Genomic DNA, 12,851 nt, shown 5'->3' with positions numbered 1-12,851 from the left:
ACACAACTACACTACAACACCTGGATGCAGCTTCAGCTCCTTGTGACTCTGACCAATCAGAACGCAGCGCCTGGAGTCACCTGCAGCATGTAGGTCATCAGTGTTCGAGCGTCGGTCACAGAGACGTCCTGAGATCAGGACGGGCTCAGGAGATCCCATTTCTTCAGGCTACGCGTCTCTGAGCGCTGCTGGCAGATGTGCGTGAGGTGAAACAGCTGCTCACACTGCTCCGACTGCTGCTGCCGCCGATGAGATTAACAACCTGACATTTAGAACGGGAGGCTCTGAGAGCAGCGCCGCTTTCCTATTTAACGCCCTGAAAAAGGAGTCTGGCGAAATGCAGGGCAGCAAATTCACCACCTGATTTAAGTAAATGATCAGCTCGCAGAATTTAGTTTCTTAGAGGAATTAAAAAGTGTTTGAAATGCACAACGCAAAAGAAGAAGCTCATTTAAATGGACACACTTAAGTTGCACATCTACATGGCCGCCTGGTTCTTTACAATAACGAAGAGACGGACCATCCAGTTGGGTTTTTTATCCGCCCTCAGTAGAAAACCCTACAACCCCTGCATCTCCTGCATCCCCCTCTATCCTCCTCCATCCCCCTCCATCCCCCTCCATCCCCCTCCATCCTCCTCCACCCTCCTCCATCCCCCTCCATCTTTCCAAAGCTAGACGAGGCTAAACCTCCCCAACCAGGATCTTCCACGGTCGTCATCACACCGGTGCCGAACCTGACAAGCTGGCAGCGCATAATTTCTTTGAAACAACACTAAATATTAGAAGAGTCCAAGTTCTGAACGGGCTCGCCTGCAGGCCAGATTTTTACATTTTACGCAGGTGTCTCAGGGTCTCGTTCAAACGGGACGGATGAACGAAGCGGTACATTGAGGGAAGGATCGGGTTGGTGGATCTGTACCGGCCTGCCGCGATGAAGACGATGAGCCAAAAGGCCAGACTCTCAGATCACTGGTCGATCTATGCTGCTCCCCTCTCCCTTGCAGGTTAGCTGGACTCTTCCAACAGAGATGGTGAGGAGTTCAGTCATCTAGGAGGAGACGGGTCTCTGGATGGAGAGATGGAGACCAGCAAAAGGAGGGCACAGTTCCAGGAAAACTCCCCACCTGGGACAGACACCTCCCTGCCAGACTCGTCCGACCACAGCCTCACCCAACACTTCTGCCACAACAACAGGGCTACCAGATAAAGCTCTGACCTTCCCTCTGCAACCCACGTTCAAGTTTGGCGTCAGACTGAGACGCAGCATGAACCACGATCCTACGCTGTGGTTTGAATATGGATGATGGGCTTTTCTCAATGTCCGTCTTCCCCATACGAGCCGATGTGGATGCAGTGAGACTGCTGATGTGGCCTTTTCACTTCTGTACTGGGACGGTATTGAAAATGTTGTTAATGGAGCAAATTCTCTGGTCCTTAAATAGTGTGCACACACACACACACACACGTTTCAGGTTTAACAGGAGAGTAAAAAGCCTGCTTTGCTTTCATCACTCTAGGAGAGGTCCGAACAGTCCGTCCACTACAACAACCAGTCGAGACAATAGACGAGTATTTAGGGGAGGAGGATGTCAATCAGCAGAACATCCATCTGCACAAAAACGACCAACGTTCTGTGACGGGGAAACATTTAATGGAGACTTCTTTCTGAGTGAAATGCAGCTTTCCATCCACACTCTTGTTGCACTGAAGCAGACATCCTTGTTACATTTTAAACTTTAAACAAGTGCATTTTTCAATGCTTTGCAACATGTCGACACTTTGCATCACATAGTTTCCGATCTCAAATTGGCCCTAGTCAGAGATGTTATCTTGTGTCTTGACACACACAAGCTGCTCAGGTCCTGCAGATCCCCACATCTCTACCGACAGCGGGTTTGAGGGGGTTCTGCTGGACATCGAGGCCACATGAAGTAAACAATACTCTTTCTCCCTGGAAAAAATTTAACTCTAAAACACAGATTTATGTTTCAGTCTGCATTTATGTTCATCAACAACTGTCTCTAGGAAATCTGCTTATGTTTTACCTAGGGCTGGGCGATATATCGAGATTTTAATATATATCGATATATTTTCAAACACGATATGGTACGAGACAATATCGTTTATATCGATTTAAAAAAATCTTTTTTTACATTTTTTTTTTAATCATTTTGATAGCTTATTTTGTGACAAATTGACTTAAATGTTTTATTTGAGATTTGCACAAATGTTTTGTTATTTGCACAACTGTCAACCTCAGTGGAAAAGTCTGCCTGTTACTGTCTACATTGTATTAATTACAATTTTAATTTAATTGTTATGCACGAAAGGGATATTTGTTTTATTTTATTCAAGAAGCATTTTTATTCTATATATGCAGCAGTTTATTTTTATTTCATTTGTTTTATACATGTTGATATTGTGCAGACCTCTGTTAATAAAGGAACCTGTGTGACATTTGGCACGAGGCTTTGTATTAAAACTGTTTTTTTTAAGGGTTTGATCAGAAAAAATGAAGCTAACAGAGATGCTAACAGAGATGCTAACGGAGATGCTATGCTATAATGCTTTGGGGGAAACCCCAATTAAGGCACAGAAAAAATATCAATATATATATCGAGTATCGCCATTTAGCTAGAAAATATCGAGATATGACTTTTGGTCCATATCGCCCAGCCCTATTTTTACCCTTTTGGCAATATGTAAACACAAACACTGGAGTATTCTAGACCATCAACCTTAAAAAATAAAATCTTCGATGAACAGCAATACTTGGCTAAAAATTACTGTCTTAAATCCTACGGAGGCGGTCGGGGGGTGCTTAGTGTTGTCGGTGTGTTTCCCCCTTTTTGGCTTCATTTTTGATAAATAAATAAAAGGCAGACTGTAAGAAAAGTTTTACTTGAGTTTGTCTGAGACTGAGACTGAAACTTCCTAATACTAAAGACTTACTAAGATTATTTGTTTTTATAGAAGTAAAAAGCCTGAATTAAAAACACACAGCCCGAGCCAGTTGGATCAGAAATACGCTCCGAAAGACACAGAGAAAGTTGTGCTTTTATGTCTTCATCTGAGAGGATAAAAGCTCAGAGATTCTGTGATGCAATCCCTGGGCCGGGGGGTGGGGGCACAGCGCCGTCTCGTGTGAAGCATCGCTGTCCTCTAATAGCCTTCATCAAACAGGTGTAAGTGCACTCGTCCTGGACGCCGTCTCATGCTCGGCTCCCGACGACGACAGAGACGGAAATACGGGTGAAAGAATAAAATAACCAAACTCCCTGGCCTTTTTTTACATTCCACTTTCCCATATCTCTGACATCTTCACTTTTAAATCACAACAGGAGTTTGACAACGCATACTGATGAGCGATTAACTGGTGGCGTGCCGGACGGTTTCATGATATTGAATCATGAAACAGAATTAGGAGCTTTAGCTCCGTATATATAGAGATTGTTGATGTGCAGAAGGTGGTGTTGTTTTTGGCAGCCTGTTTCAATTTTAGTTTTAGTCTATCATATCAAGCTATCATTTTAGTTTTTATTAGTTTTAGTCACATTAATTCTCCTTTTAGTCGTGTCAAGTTTCAGTAGATTAAAAGTCTGAGCATTTTAGTCTTATTTTAGTCAGAATTGTCCAGGACCATTTTAATCTAGTTTTAGTCAAAGATTGTATTTAGCCAAACCTATTTTACAATTCAAACAAGGTTATCTTATTATTATATTATTGTTACCTTATAGACTCAAGAATACATTCAATCCAGATACAGAAGACTCTAGTTTACAACATATTTCTTTTTCCGCATTTCTCCCCATCTTTTTCTTTTTCCACGACACATTGGGTTTTCTTTTCCACGTCTATGTAGGAAAGTGTATCCAAAGATGGTTCTTCTTCTTCTCCCAGCCCCAGAGAAGATCCCCGCGTGGCCGGCCATTGGTCCCTTTCTCTATGTAACTTTGTTTTTAATTGACATGAACCTAGAGCTCTGCGTTAACGGCATCAGCCTCTAACCTGCAGCTGCATCTTCTGGATCTGATTCCCCGCTGCAGCGACTGGGATTGAGGACGTGACGTCACCCAGCAGCAGAACTAAACCAGAGGAAACTACTGAAAACATGGAGATTAAAGATCTTTGTTAGAACATTTAGTCTCGCCTCGTTTTGGTCGAAGAAAACGAAGACACATTTTAGCAGTTTTTATTTTGTAATCTACATTTTAGTCTTGTTTTTATTTGTCTATGATATTGCATTATATATTTAATTATCGTTATCGTCACATGACCAGCATTTTCGTTGTGTCTCGTCTTGTTTTCCTCAGGTGATAAAGGTTCGTTGACAATATTTAGTCATAATTTTCGTTGACGAAAGCAACTTTAGCAGAAGGTTGTTGGGTGAACTTCCAGAGTCAGTGAGAAATGCAGCAGGAAACACAGTCAGGTCCTATTTTCAGGAAAGTTTTTGGATTCAACTCTGAATTTTTGGGGGAAGGAGCCAGATTTGGCTCTTTTAATTTTCAAGGTTTGTACATTTAAATTTTAAGGGCTTCAGAGACACCATAGATGTCTTGGTTCATATTCATATCACTCAGAGTTGAGAGGAATCTAACGAATTAAACATCCAAGTCTAACCTAACGGACTGAAATTAGATGGTGGTAGATGAACAGAGAAGCCGGTTTAAGTGTGGCTCGGCCGGCCGAGTAATTAACGGACAGCTACAGTCGCAGCCCTTCAAGCCTCACATCGTTATGTTCACTCATCTCACCTCCCTCATCCTCAGGTGAAGACCTTAATCATGCTGTGAATTGATTTCTTTTTTCACCTTCACTGCCAATTTTAAACAGCTACCCTTCCCGGTCATCATTTTATGGGCTATGGAAGATTCTGTACACGATTCCATCTGACTTTAAAAAGGCTTCATTTCTGTCTGACATGCAGGAGGAGCGTGCACCAATGAACGAAGGAGGTGTGCACGCTCCTGCTGGTCCTGAAGCAGCCCAAGATCCAGCCCCGTATTAATGAGAGTAGGTACAACAGTAACAACATCATCTACGCCGGTAAAGACAGTCTTTTCTAGGAATAGACGTCACGTTGAAGGACTTTATTGTTTAGTGTGTGTCGGCGCTGAGGTTTATCACAGGCTGTCAACGGCTCTGAAGGTGACATTCAGGGCCGCCGAGGAGTAAAAGCCCCGGAGACCGACAGCTTGTGATGGAATAAAAAAAATTGGAAACATTAAACAGAATAGAAAAACCAGATGTCCAAGTAACATCCAAGTATTTAGGACTGGCGCTACCGTTTCAGATATGAAAGGGACTCTGATGAAAGCGACTCTGATGGACCCTCAGGAGGCGTGAGTGAGGGGACTGAATGTGAATGAAAACTGAACATTTTGAAATCTGAGTGCAGCATACGCAACAGGAAAAAACTTGAAGCCGTTTCCAAGACAACAAATGCCATTAAATACATTTCCCTGAGTGTTTAAAGGCTTTTAGGTTTTAGGTGCAACTATTCTATTTCTATAAATACACATGGAAGGACTTACTCACGGATCATTTCACATCTTTTACCTTCATTTTCTTCCTTCCTCTCCTGCTTCAAAGTAAAAGCACAACAAAGCCACTTCCGTAGAAGAATAACAAGAAGCTACTTTGATTATAAAACTAACACTGATTTGAGTACCAGCCTCTAAATATGTTTATTCTGCTGTAAAGTTGACATGACATTTTAACACGGAGGTCGGTGGAGACCCGACCTCCAACCCTCCTCCAGGTGGTCAGTCAAGGAACTTCCTTTTGGTTTGAAAACTGCACCTCGGTTACTTCAGATATAAGATTATGACCAACTGAGGCCAACTATGGTTCTGAGAGGGACAACGTTTGCTAAACTTTTCAGTTTCGATGAGCAACACATTTCCATCACTGATAAATGATCACAACACTGCAGAAAAGTATAATATAAACACTTTAACAACTTTAACGTTATGTTTTTTAATGGCTTAATCTCTTTTTTAATCTCTAACTTTACTTTTTCTGTTTGCGAGTTGCCTTTATTATGAAATCTGTGTTTGTGTGGTGGGCTAGTGGTAGGCTCCAGGCATGTCCAGCAGTCTATTAAAATAATAAATAAATTACTTTATAAAGCCACTTTTTGTTGTTATATATCAATCTTTTGATCTACCACAATAATGTAATGCATTTAAAGGAAACAGCTCAAGTTGAGGGCTTTTCTCAGCAATTTTTAGGTGAGATTAAAAAAGAGATTCATTAGTTTGATTACAGATCTTAATTAATCTCAATATTTTTAATTACATGACAGCACTAATCAGAATCCAACTCTCTTTTTTTTACCATTTTATTTTAAAGCAGGTAGTTTTATACTGAAGGATCAGTTGCAGAAATAAGTATAAATATTTCTGTGGAATCAAGCGGGATACAGCATCGGTTCAGAGAGACCGGAGGCTTCAGATGCCGATCAAACAGAGGTGGAAAGCTGAGTGATTCAGCGTTGACATGGCGTTCGTATACTTGTGACTCACGACGCGGGACGACCCCAATTGAAATCAAAATGTCAGACACACAACACACACACACACACACACACGTGGGCCCTCGTTTGCACGAGCGACACCGCAGCAGCATCGTCCCCTGCAGCTCGTCCCCAGGCGACCGGTCTCAGGCGCCGGGTTCGGGTTACAGCTTCTATTTACATTCCTCGTGCACTGTCCACTCAGCACGCACGAGTCCTCACTGAAACCTGAACCGGGCGTCTATCAGGTTTGGGCTGAGGTGAATGCAAATGCGGAAGCAGCTTTAAAGTTGAGCAGGAACGGCGTCCCTTTGTTCCCCGACAGAAACCCAGAGTCTCTCATTCGATCGTCTTTAAAAAGTGTCAATACACTTCTGACCCCTGGTCATATTGATCAGGCACCTCAATAGGATCGTTTAACTCTGGTTGCGACTGAAAGACTCCCGTTGGTTAAATGGTGCAGCCTCAATCTCCTGTTTCTCCGTCGTTCGGCCTCCCCTCTCTCTGCCGTTACTGGTTATCTTTCTAAACTGGTCTGGTAACGTTACTGCCAACATGCAAATCGTGGTTGCAGGGACAGGAAGTCGATAGACGAGGCTCGCGGTACGCCTACTCTTTCAACACTTATCCAGGGCCTAATCAATCTTCCGCATCTGAAAACTGGCTACGTTGCAACTGAAGTCAATTTTGAACCTTTGAAAGTCAGGAAATGGGTAAGATGGGACTTAAAAGCTCCGACTATCAGATAAAGAGCAGAAATATCAGAATAAACTTCAATTATGATCAAACAACTTTAACATGACGATTTGAGAGATAATTACCTTACACATCTGATTTACTCTAGTCTGAAACAGTGGTATTTAGCAGCCACTAAAATAATCACTTCACACTTCAATACAGTGACAGAACAGTGCATAAACTAAAACCTTAAATTATTTGACCCCTTCAATCCACGTGGACCTGGTTTTGAGCCCTCAAGGGCTAAACTATAGCTGATTGCACCCAAGAACGTAGTGGGGTCAAACCCTGCAGCGGTTTTTAGGTCCAAAGTGCCCAAAAGGCCACAATCTAAAAAGTGTCCAATCGGCAGCAATTTGAATGACTGCATAGGCCAGGGCTCGGCAACTCGCAGCTCCGGAGCAGCATGTGGCTCTTTAGGGCCGCCCTAGTGGCTCCCTGGAGCTTTTTCAAAAATGTTTGACCTTTTTCTCCGCTCTCTTTTTTTACCTTTTTTTCTTTTTTCGTCTTCTTTTCCTTTTCAACATTTTGACTTTTTTCTCGACATTTCAACTTTTTTCTCGACATTTTGACTTTTTTCACAAAATTTAGAATATTTCCTCGACATTTCGACTTTTTTCTCAACATTTGACTTTTTTCTCGATATTTCGACTTTTTTCTCAAAGTGCATAATAAAAAAAAAAAAAAATTTCCTCAGTTATAACTAATATAGATATATGCAGCATGAGTTGTCTTCATTCTAAGGCTTATACAAGACTTTTCATTTTTTGCGGCTCCACACATATTTGTTTTTTGTGTTTTTGGTCCAATATGGCTCTTTCAACATTTTGGGTTGCCGACCCCTGGTGTAGGCGTTTTAATGCCAGGTATAGTCCAACGTTGACATTAATTCAACTGAAATTGACTTACACCTCAAATATGTTCAGCATTGAATGAAAATAAACAAACTCCATTCAATATTTTCAGGCATCGCATTTTTTTTTTTTTTTTTACTCAACGAGTTGTGAAATAAGTCCTAACAAGGAAAGTCATTTTTATTTTAAAAGAGAATATGCTGTTAACTGTACTAACAGCCCACTGCGACCACTTTTAAACGGCTTCCAGTCCTTCTCAACCACGTTTAGAAAAAGGCACTTCACTGAGAAGGGCGGGGTCAAGTGTCAAACTCCTCCCCTGAAACCAGCCGTTCAGGACAGAGCTGCAAGACGGGTCTGTACGGTAACAGCGGCTGAATACGCCTCCAGTAGTACACAACTTCCAGAGAAACCTTCAGTGCCAAGGATACAACGAATCTTTCCTTTCCTTTCCTTTTTGATTGAAACATGAAAAGCTGTGATCGCCGGGTCGAGGCCAGCCTTTCATAACACAGTTCAGCCAACAGCAGTGAGATCCAGCAGAGGTTTTGCAAGTCTGATGACTAAATGCCCCGAGAACTCACCCACCACACTTAAAATAAGATAGATACAGCCTTTAGAAATCTTAAGAGTAATGTCCAATGGTTAGGGTTAGCTTCACATTGAGCATTCAAAGATGTGTCATCTGGTCCCTAAACTCATCACTGCATGCCGTCGATCGTTTGAAATAGCTTCACGTTTTACGGCCGACTTGTGCCTCTGATGTGACGCAAGGACACAAGGTTTTGAGGCTACATCTTGTTCTCAGACACTCGATTATCTCGATCTTATTCATCTACTTTTTGAAATTCAGAAAGAAAGAAAGAAAAAAATCCCCTTAACGCTTGCAGAGATGAAACGTCCCGGCTAGTCGCTCGCACCAAACCAAATCAATAGAGGGAGGCAGGCGGACTAATACTCTGAAACTGCACTAAAAAACACCCTCACGAGTCCCCAAGTATTAGGAATAAAAGCGTACTTCAATAATCAAAGTAAACTAACTCGTTGCACATGTTACTGATATTTTATCTTGATTTACGTTTAACTCTTGCAGGTGTTCAGTTATCTAACCCAACAGTTCCCAAACCAGGACTCAAACAGAGTCTGGAAAATCTGAAATCAACACTTTATTACGCTGCGTTCACACTTCACACGCAGCTTTAGGATCGATCTCGGCCTGTAGCGATGCGTCGATGATGCCGACTTCAAAATATCGTCGACATACTTTGTCATCGACGCATTGCCACGCACACGTGGGTCACCCTAAACCAGGGGTCGGCAACCCGCGGCTCTAGAGCCGCATGTGGCTCTTTAGCGCCGCCCTAGTGGCTCCTGGAGCTTTTTCAAAACTGTTTGACCTTTTTGTTGCTTTTTTTTCTTTTTTTTCTTTTTATTTTTTCTTTTTTTCTTTTTTTTTTCTTCTTATTTTCCTTTTTCTCTTTCTTTCTTCCTTTTTCATTTCCTTTTTAATCTCGACATTTCAACTTTTTTTTCTCGACATTTCGACTTTTTTCTCGCAATTTTTACTTTTTTCTCGACATTAAAGACTTTTTTCTCAACATTTCGACTTTTCTCTCAAAATTGTACTTCAACATTAATCTTCGACTTTTTTCTCGAAATTTTGACTTTTTTCTCGACATTATGGGTTTTTTCCTCGACATTTCAACTTTTTTCTCAACATTTTGGGTTTTTTCTCAACATTTCGTCATTTGCCTTCATTCTAAGGCTGATACAAGACTTTTCATTTTTTTTCGGATCCAGACATATTTGTTTTTTGTGTTTTTGCTCCATTATGGCTCTCTCAACATTTTGGGTTGCCGACCCCTGCCCTAAACAAAGAGCGTGTCCAACAAAGTCCTGCAAAAAGCCACAAAAACAGTCCTAAGTCAGCAAACGTGAAAACTTTAAATTTAGTCCCAAACAACTTTTGGAGTCGATACCAGACCAGCAAACTAGCCATGTTGGAGCATCTGTAGCCCCGCTCCCCTTGTCTCTCGTGGGCGGGACAATTATAATTGTAAAAACGAACGTCACATGATCAGATTATGGTCTGCACCTGCTCCCACATTTGATCTTTTCTGGTCATAACTCTGTTTACCGGCATTAAAAACGTTTTTTTGTTTTATTTTGTCGGTTAGCAGGAGCTAAAGTGCCACCGGAAAATGATTCCTACCAAAAACAACTTCTTTTTTAAATTACATCCTCCATAGAAAGGTTCCTTTCGTGCTTAGACATTATGTAATGGGTAATATGTCACATTCAGGACTCAATACCAACTGGTGCCATCTAGTGGCAAAGTCCCAGATTGCCGCAAAGACAATAAGAGATTGCAGTCCAATGCCGAAAATCCCAATGCTGATTTTCAGCTTCGTCCCGTGCACACAGAGATTTCTCCAGATTCTCTGAAACATTTGATATTATCTGCAGATAACCAAACTCTTCTGAGATCCTCAGTGATGCTCCTTTCATACCCAGTCATGACACGGTCCTGTTACTGATCAAACCACCGGGCTGCAAGATGTCCCTCCAGGTGGTTTTTAGTACCGCTCGCATTTCCAACCTTTTGTTGGCCAAGTTTCAACTTTTCTGAATCGCATCGCCCCTCATCCAACTCAAAATTGAGCTCAGATTTATCATGAAACGGTAAAATACCTCACTTTGATGTTTTTTTTCATGCACCAAAAAAAAAAACGGGTTTATTAGATTTGCAAATCAGAGTCTGTTTCTATCTCCATTTTACACACCATTAATAATGTTTCTGGTTTACCTGCAAGTACATTTTGTATCTACTTATCTAATTGTATTTTGTTTTTTTAGGGGAGGGTCTCAACCAGGGGCGTCAATTGGGTATGAAGGTATGGCAGCCGCCACACTTTGGCTTCAAGGGAAAATGTAAATGTTTGTTTTTTAAATACATTTATGGAATTACTCTGTGTCTATTTGTATTGATTATTCTATTACTTAATACATATAGAATAACTACAAATGCAAATCAGAACAACATGATTGATTTCACTAGTTATTATACACTGCAAAAACTGAAAATCTTAACAAGAATATTTGTCTCATTTCTAGTTAAAATGTCTAATTTTTAGTAAAAAAAAATCTCATATCATTTAAGACAAGACTCAAAAACAACCATTCTCACCTGTTTCAAGTAGATTTTCACTTAAAATGAGTGGAAAAATCTGCCAGTGGAACAAGATTTTTCCACTTATTTTAAGTGAAAATCTGTCAAATTAGTTATTTTTTTCTGGTGATGACTCTTGTTTTAAGTGTAATTAGATTTTTTGACTAAAAATTAGACATTTTAACTAGAAATAAGACAAATATTCCTTTTTTTTTTTAGTTTTTGCAGTGAGCGAGACTGCATTTGAAAAAGTTCCAATTTTCCTGACCACACAGACAAGCTACATAGCAGACTTCTGTGATGAGTATTTGCTGGACATGTTGATTGATACTCTAAGTTCTGTGACTCGTAACCTTGCCATACCTTAGCTTCCACTGGATTGACGCCACTGGTCTCAACGGACTACAAAAAACAGCTTGGACCAGAACCTGCGTTGAATTAAACTCATGACAGTTTTATTATCCTCTCTGGTTGAGGAACCACGTTTCCTTCAAACCAACCAGGTTGGGACCCGTCAAAAGGTATTTTAGGACCCCTTAAGACCCTCAAAAAGCACATTTAGGACCCTTAACCCCCTCAGAAGTACATTTAGGAGCCTTAAAACCCTCAAAAGGCACATTTAGGACCATTAAACCCCCCAGAGGTGTGTTGGGCGCCTCCACGCTGATGCCGGGACCCTTTAAAGGCGGTGTGCAGTAATTACTCGCAGCAGGTGCATCCGTCCTGCACGGGCCTACACGTCCTCCACAATCACCACAAACAGGTGAAGCCAGCGTAATGTACTTCTGAAAAGGGACATTTATATTTTAATTGTTTGGTGTGTGTTTTTTTCCCCCCAATTAGTAGCAGCTTGCACGCAGTTTACCAGGGAGCGCGGCGCCTGCAGCTGCAGAGGCTGCAGGTGATCCGGGACAGCGGCAGCCGCCGCGAGTTCATCCCCAAAACTGTCACCAAAAGCGGACACCTACCTCCGCAGAGCGTCCGCCGAGGGGGAACCGGAGCCCCCCGTGAAAAGCCCACGAAAACACTTTCTTCCAGTCGTTTTCTGTTGTTTACAAATCCAGGAATGGGACCAACGAAAAAAAGTCCGTCTCTTGGCGTCAGTTTGCGTCCGGCCAACAGCTCGCTCGCACCGTGGAGTGAGTGGGAGCCCGCAGGTAGACGCGGTGGACGCGGTAGAAGCGGCAGAAGCGGTAGAAGCGGCAGACGCGGCAGCATCGACGGTCTCCGGCAGCCTGCTGTCAGCGCTCCGCGCAGGGGGTAGCGCATGCGCACCACGACGACTACTGCGAAAACAAAGATTGTCTATTCATAGGTGGTGAAATCAACCGGAGTTCCCACTTTTGACAAGGCACCGAAAAGCAATTATAATCTAATCAGAAGTGCAATAAGCACTAAGTGCAGTGGATATAGTATCAACAGTGGTTATAAAATGTCCACTGTATAACTGAGATGCAATCCGTTCAATGCAAACTATCATAAAGTAGGCACAAGACTAAGTACTTCTGAAATATTCATTCATTATAAGAGGTGAAAACGAGAGTGAAGGCAGATTCAGATTCAGATTA

The 12,851-nt window shown here is 41.9% G+C and overlaps 1 protein-coding gene across 3 annotated transcripts in view; it reads right to left on the bottom strand.

Annotated features, from left to right (window-relative positions):
* Positions 1 to 12,525, bottom strand: part of LOC133451513 (spermatid perinuclear RNA-binding protein-like) — a 94,499-nt gene extending 81,974 nt beyond the window's left edge. For all 3 annotated transcript variants that reach the window (XM_061730630.1, XM_061730632.1, XM_061730631.1), the window contains exon 1: positions 12,252 to 12,525. The gene's annotated coding sequence lies outside the window, so the exon portion shown is untranslated. The remainder of the gene's footprint in view (positions 1 to 12,251) is intronic.
* Between the last annotated feature and the right edge of the window lie 326 nt (positions 12,526 to 12,851).

This window comes from Cololabis saira, chromosome 9 (genome assembly GCF_033807715.1).
Source record: "Cololabis saira isolate AMF1-May2022 chromosome 9, fColSai1.1, whole genome shotgun sequence".
Classification (NCBI taxonomy): Eukaryota; Metazoa; Chordata; class Actinopteri; order Beloniformes; family Belonidae; genus Cololabis; species Cololabis saira.
Note: the sequence above shows the minus strand (reverse complement) of the source record. Positions and strands in the feature narration are given on the sequence as shown.